The 7,487-nt window shown below is 41.0% G+C and overlaps 1 long non-coding RNA gene across 1 annotated transcript; it reads left to right on the forward strand.

Annotated features, from left to right (window-relative positions):
* The first annotated feature begins 3,230 nt into the window (after window positions 1–3,230).
* LOC149447497 (uncharacterized) lies at window positions 3,231–5,192 on the forward strand. Its single transcript, XR_016305866.1, has 2 exons — window positions 3,231–4,550; window positions 4,865–5,192. It is a non-coding gene; the product is annotated as an uncharacterized LOC149447497 (long non-coding RNA).
* The last annotated feature ends 2,295 nt before the right edge of the window (window positions 5,193–7,487 follow it).

Raw genomic sequence — 7,487 nt, forward strand, 5'->3', positions numbered from 1 at the left:
AAAATGGTACAGGAAACGTTTTTTGCCACACCGGAATTGGATTGCATGGGTTTTCACACCCATGCGATCCAATTCTGCAAATCATATTGTGTTTTGCGAACTAATTTTGGGGTGTCATTAACCTAGCACACCCGCAGCGGTTCACATGAACAGAGTGAGATTTTGATGTGGTGCTGGAAATGCACAGAAATCAGCAAACTCCACACCACATCAGTTTGAACCAGGTCTCTGTAGCAAAGGTGGATTGGGCTGTCTTTTTGCTTGACTGGGCTGTCTCTTTGCTGGATTGGGATACCTCATTACTGGATTGGAATGTCTCGTTGCTGGACTGGGCTGTCTCTTTGCTGGATTGGAATGCCTCATTGCTGGATTGGAATGTCTCGTTGTTGGACTGGGCTGTCTTGTTGCTGGACTGGGCTGTCTCTTTGCTAGACTGGGATACCTCAGTGCTGGATTGAAATGTCTCGTTGCTGGACTGGGCTGTCTCTTTGCTGAACTGGGCTGTCTATTTGCTGGATTGAAATGTTTTGTTGCTGAACTGGGCTGTCTTGTTGCTGGATTGGGATGCCTTGTTGCTGGATTGGAATGTGTCATTGCTGGACTGGGCTGTCTCATTGCGGGACTGGACTGGAATTTCTCTTTGCTGGACTGGACTTTTTCTTTGCTGGATTGGGATGCCTCATTGCTGGATTGGAATGTTTCATTGCTGGGCTGGGCTGTCTCTTTGCTGGATTGGAATGTCTCTTTGCTGGATTGGGATTCCTTGTTGCTAGACTGAGCTGTCTCTTTGCTGGATTGGGCTTGTCTCTTTGCTGGATTAGGATGTCACTTTACTGGATTGGGCAGGTCTCTTTGCTGGATGGGGCTGTTTCTATGCTGGACTGGGCTATCTCTTTGCTGTACTGGACAGTCCCTTTGCTATATGGGGATGTCTCTTTGCTGGCTTATGATGTCTCTTTGCTGAATATATAGGAGGCACTGGAAGTATAGGGAAAGGGAAGGGGGGCATGACTGCACGTGGCACTGTTATAGGGGGCTGTGATTGCTAGGGGCACTGTGATGTAAAAGGAACTGCACTGTAAAGGGGCACTGTCATCAATACAGTGTCCCTTTACAGTGCAGTCCCCTTTATATCACAGTGCCCCTTTACATTACAGTGTGGAGGACCGGCTCTGTGAATAACCCGTCATCAACCACCCCCCCCCGAATGCTCGACCTCTATTCCCCCATCCCCCCCAGTCCCTGGAGAAATTGGCAGCTCAGTGTAAAATGCCCAGGCCTATTTTTGTCCCAGTCCAGGCCTGCCTGTAATGTTGACATTCTGTGTACTCAGTAAAGTATCTTAACATATTTCAGTGTTATATAAACATACCTTTACATTAAATACATGTGCTGGGTTTTTTCTGTTACTTAGTAAGTCTGAATACTTGTACTCAAATGTCAAACGGGGAAAAAAATTTAACCATTCACCATAAGTGTGACCTTACCTTTGCACAATGGTTTTGTAAGCATTCTTCCTCCCTGTCTGCTAACATCCCTTGTCTGTTTTTGTTTTGTTTTTTTGTACTCTGTGTCCTGTTTTGTTAATAGATGTGTCATTGTAACAACAACATATAACAAAGTATCACAGCGATCTGCCAACTATTAACCACTTGCCCTCCAGAGGATTTACCCCCGTTCCTGACCATGCCATTTTTTGCTATACAACGCTGCGTTACTTTAAATGACAATTGTGCTGTCGTGCAATGCTGTACATATATTTAATTTATGTCTTTTTTCCCCACAAATAGAGATTTCTTTCGGTGGTATTTGATCACCTCTGCGGTTTTTATTTTTTATAAACAAAAAAAGACCAACAGTGTTGAAAAAAAAAATTTTTTTTACTTTTTTCTATAAAACCTATCCAATAAAAAAAATTTAAAAAATCAAATTTCTTCATAAATTTAGGCCAAAATGTATTCTGCTACATGTCTTTGCTAAAAAAAAAAATCCCAATACAATACATGTAAATTAATTGGTTTTCATGAAAGTTATAGCATCTACAAATGGCGCTATATATACTGGAATCTTTATATATATATATATATATATATATATATACTAGTAATAGCGGCAATCTTTGACTTATAGCGGGACTGCAGCGGTCATTCTGACACTGGGTGGGAACTGACTAACTACTAATAAAAAGCACTGACACTGTACTAATGACACTGGGCAGGAAGGGGTTAACATCTGGGGCAATCAAAGAGTTAACTGTGTGCGTTTTACATTATGTGCTGTGTGTGTTTTACTATGGAGACATGCTGCTTTGTATTTCTCTGCTGTGCAGAGAAATACAAAGCAGCATGTCCTTGCTGAAGGAGAGAGACCTGCATTGTTTACACACAGGTCTTTCCCCTGTCAGCTTTACCTGAGGATCGCCAAGTGTCGGCTGGGAATCACCACCAATAGCTGTGAGGGCAGGGTGGCGTGTGTGATCCGGAAATGCAAATCATGTATATATATAGTATGCGCAGCCCTGCTGCCCTTTAGCAGTACTTCTTACTATAGGGCAGCAGGCAAGCGGTTAAACTATTGAAGAAAAGGGATACATAGTATCCCACTTCCATATATTTTACATCTAAAGAAAGACATATACTAGCACAACGGCCATGATTAAACATAAGCTCAAATGACATACAGTACATACAAATGAAAAAAAAAAAACACAAACATACACCAATAACATGCTAAGGGGCTGACTGACATGGGCATCTAAAACGTATTTAGATGTGTTCATGGCATAGTTTTGTACCCTTCTGTAGGAATCAAAGGGGCCATTCACGACTGAGTATACAGGTAAAAATGTACACCGTGTTTAGAAGCTTAGAAGAAAGTAGGACACCTCTGTGTCTGGGAGCATACATATCCTCAGATTTGACATGTATACACATAAACATATAAAGTCAGTAGAAGAATTGGATGCATCTGAATGTGTCTACACGCAGGTTGTTTGGCTAGCTGTTCCAGCAAGAACTTGCATTCCATACAGGAAATAGGCCCATGTGAATGAGCCCTTATACTGTTGGTGGTATAACCACATTGGTAGCAATGGAAATTCTATCACAAGGCTGCAGACTGGACAAGAGGATGGAGGTTTCCGAGAGGCAATGCTCAGATTTGACGTGTGTCATGAGATGCAGGGACAGATGCCCTCTCTGACATTTAATAACAAATCCACAAGACCAAAATAACATCAGATCAGATTCCTGATGTCCCAGAGTCCTGGTCTATGGTCTCTGATATGACAGAGCTGTACAGTCTAGTAGTGTGGTCTCCATCTTATTAAAGCTAAACTCCAGGCAAGCTGCTAAATGTACATATGTGAACGGTCTTCTTTAATATTTGTCATTCTCTCCAGCCCTTCTGTGAATCATACATCTCTGTTAGATAGGACTTAAAGAAGGGTGATGTCATTGACTATGTTTCAGCTAAAAATGCCCTGCCAGCACTGTAGGAATTATCTGTATTGCACATCTACATTGGTTCAGTTTGGCACAATACAAGTATGCATATCTCACACCGGATGGACCTCATTATAGTATCACCAATAGATGTGATCTTCTGGATTCTGCTCAATTTCTGTGCAACAGGCTTCTTCTATGCACAATGAGGGTGTGACTAGCTTGGCACTGCCACCAATTACTAAACACATTGTATTTATTTCATTTAATACAAGGTGATGATTGATCAAATGAGGCGGATATTGTGACATCATTGCTGCTTCTCTCAAATCAGATTCTAGGGGGTGTGTTCGGCATAGTCCTTATAAGAAAAGGCTCTTATGGGAGTTGTCAGTTGCTGCTCGGACCACACTACATTGGGGGTCATGTTTATATGAGAGGCATGCTGGAGGCATCCTGATCGGTTTGGTGCTATCCTATTTTGGCTTTTATTCTAATACTAAAACAAAACTTAGTGGTCTTTTGGGATACAGCTTTTTGGGGTTGAACTGTATATCATTTTTTTCATCCTTTGGGATATTTTTTGTCCTTTCACATTTAAAGTAAAAACAAAAAATGATTTGCATTCTATTTGCTTGTAGAGGAGTAGTGGAATCTTTTGTGGACTGGACCTTTCTGATATTACTGTCCTATAAGGCTGGGGTCTCCAAACATTTGAAACAAAGGGCCAGTTTACTGCCCTCCAAACTTTAGAGGGGCAGGACTGTGGCCAGTGGGAGTAGAAAATGCCCTAGCATCAGTGGGAGTAAACAATGCCATAGGCTTGGTGGTCAGTGGGAGTTAAAAAAATTACATAATTGGTTTCAGTGGGAGAATTAGTTCCCCATCTCAGGTGTCAGTGGGAGGAATAGTGCCCCATTACTGGTATCAATGGGAGGAATAGCGCTCCATCATTGGTGTCAGTGGAAGGAATAGTGCCTCATATCAGTGAAAGGAATAGTGCCCCAAGAGCCGGATAAAGGAAAACATATCCATCCATCCATCCATCCAGGACTGAAGTTTGGACACTCCTGCTATAGAGGTATCTCTTGAATATGTGACAAGAGGGTAGGTTCCTTAGTTATTTGTATAAACAAGATTCCCACTTCTTCAATTACTATTATAATTGTATAATTTTGTATATTTGTGGGGGGGGGGTTATTACTTCAATATAACTCTCCGATCCAACTGGCTGATGGGACATTTTTGAGGTGTTAACTTAACATTAAGAGATTGGTTGACCTATGGCTGTGTGGTCCGAGGGCATGGTCCTTCTCTTTCTGTATGTGTTAGTATGCAGTTTGCACACTCAGCCTGTTAAACAACTTTACAATTGTATGTATTTGCAATGTTCATTTTGTGGTTCTATCTTTTATCAACAGAACACAATCTCCTTTGTTTCCCTGAAGAAGCCCTTCGGGCAAAACAGATTTTTTTGTTCATCTATCTATCTACAACAAAACTAATCCTTTTTTCACCAACACTTTCTGAACTAAACCAATTGGAAATGGTGTGGTATATCCGTTATTCCCTACAGAAGTGTTGGAGCTGCTTGAATGTATTTAAACCCTTATATAGTGCTCTATGAGGATTATGTTCATAGGCTGACATATACCAAATACGTGATGTATGACTGATTTTATGGCTATTGGGGATGTTATTCCCCTGTGACTTTCAAACCTATGTGTAAATAAAGCATATTTATTTGAATGTTCTTGTTAGATTTTCTTTGAGAAACCACCCACCTTAAAAATCCATTCTTACATAATTTCCCAGTGTATAAAGGGTCATGTGTGCTTTGTCCAATCAGAGAATGCTTTGTACTCAGTGAAAAAAAATACAAGGGGTTCTAGGAATCGCAGCATTTCCAAGCAATCGACCACCTGTGATAAGTGTACAGAGGGGAAGTTGCTCACACAGAACCTAAGCAGAACCTAGAAGATCACAGCTGTCACTGTACTAGCACCAACTACTACGGTATTTTTTAGCTTCCCCATTGGCCCATGCTCAAAATCCCAGAAGTCTCTGTGTTGACCTTTTTCTCCTGCTGCTCTTCCACTGTACTTACCTTCCTGAACTTCCATCTTGAATCTTTCATAACTGGGTGCCAGCTATCTCTTCCTTGTTTTCACAGCCAGCCCCCTGATGGTGCTCCCTTTATCTCAAGCATTCGCAAATATGCTAGGTCTTGAATAGCACACAAAGACAAAACAATGCAACTCTGCCTTGCTGTCTCCTTAATAGTGTGATGTGGGGGACTAATCATGTCACCCTCACCTAGATGAAGGCTTAAGAAGTGGGGGATATCACTATGAATAAAGAGAAAACATTCAGATACTCTGCAACTGTGTAAAAGGGGGAGCAGGTGAGAGCAAAATGATTTCATGTGTAGAAGGTCCGCTTTAAAATCCGTTTTGATTAAAGTTTATTAGATTGTAAGCTCCTGGAGGGTTAGGGATTGATGTGAATGTACAATAAATGTGAAGTGCTATATACAGTAAGTACCTGTAATAAATAAATAACGTTCATTGACAACCTTTTTTTGAGGGGCGGGGGGTAGAAACCAAACACCTAGTAGGTTATTATTTTTTATTTCATTGTACCATTGGGGAAAATTCCCTTCACTTCTGTCCCAGAGGCGCAAGAAGAGGTTAAGGAACTTTACCAAAGTAAAGGGAATTCCCCTTTTAGACATTTTACCTTCAACAGATTGGCAGCACAATGGCTAAGTGGTTAGCACTTCCACCTAGCAACACTGGGGTACACTGGTTCGAATCCTAACCATGGCACTACTTGCCTGGAGATTGCATGTTCTCCCTGTGCCTATGTGGGTTTCCTCCCATACTCCAAAGACATGCTGGTAGGTTAATTGGCTCCTGTCTAGAATGGCCCTAGTATGTGAATTAGGGACCTTAGATTGAACACTCCTTGATTGTAAGGGACTGATGTAAATGTGTAATAAATATATAAAGTGCTATGTAAATTGATGGTGATGTATCAGTACCTGTAATAAAAATAAACAGGTACCCCCATTGGAAATGTACCTCTTGTTTTGGAGACAATTCTAAAATGTTGGATTTCCCACCACATTCTTTCTCGGTGACAAAGGTGACAGTACAAATCTCCTTGGTGGGAATATAGACAGCAGTTAAACATTGACAGAAGGTCTAATCTTTTCCTACTCTATCCAAAAAAAGTTTTTGCCTAGAAATACACTTTCATAGAAATCACCCAAAAATATCTCAACCTGCAGGACTGACTCTCCCACAATTGCTGCCAATCTGCTGCCATCTTTTTGTGTAAAGACAAATTGTTGTACAATCAGGTCAGGTCCGACAGTATGACAATTTGATGGTGTGTTTGAGAAGTGTTACAAAGGGTGGAGAGAGATTTTGCAGCAGGGTGGGAGCGTGACAGCATGACTTTGTGTTTGTATACACGGTTACCTAAGCACAGAATTAGAGCAGAACTAAGAGCCGCTAACCTTTTGGAGACCTGAGATGGGACCAGCCCAATTTGTCTCCAGCACTTTCAGGCATGAGTCATAACGGTGAAGGAATGCAGAGTGTCCTCCAATACAGGGTGTGTGGTTTCTGCTATTTCCAGGTATATGAGGCAGGAGGGGTGATGGTGGGGAGAGGTGAAATTAGAGATGTAAGGGACTATATATCTAAACCATTATAGATAGAATGTGATCAAGATCAAATATCAGTTAATGTATTATCATTTTACAATAAAAATCATAAAATGAACACAGATGTAGCATACCTCCCAACTTTGTGGAATGAGAAAGAGACACCTTCTTGCACAATGTAATTAGGCAATGGACACACTCCTTCCACGCCCCCAATTATGCTAATTGTTAAGAATTTATATGCCAAAATAATTGACTAAAATCAGAATTGATTTTTTTCTAATGTTATTTTCCTTTATACTGGCTTTTTAACACCTGGCCTCCCATGTAATGCATATGTGCAAAGAGGGTATACTTTAAAGTCCACACGC

Source organism: Staurois parvus, unplaced genomic scaffold (genome assembly GCF_062004578.1).
Source record: "Staurois parvus isolate SC_StPar_1 unplaced genomic scaffold, SC_StPar_1.0 ptg000684l, whole genome shotgun sequence".
Classification (NCBI taxonomy): domain Eukaryota; kingdom Metazoa; phylum Chordata; class Amphibia; order Anura; family Ranidae; genus Staurois; species Staurois parvus.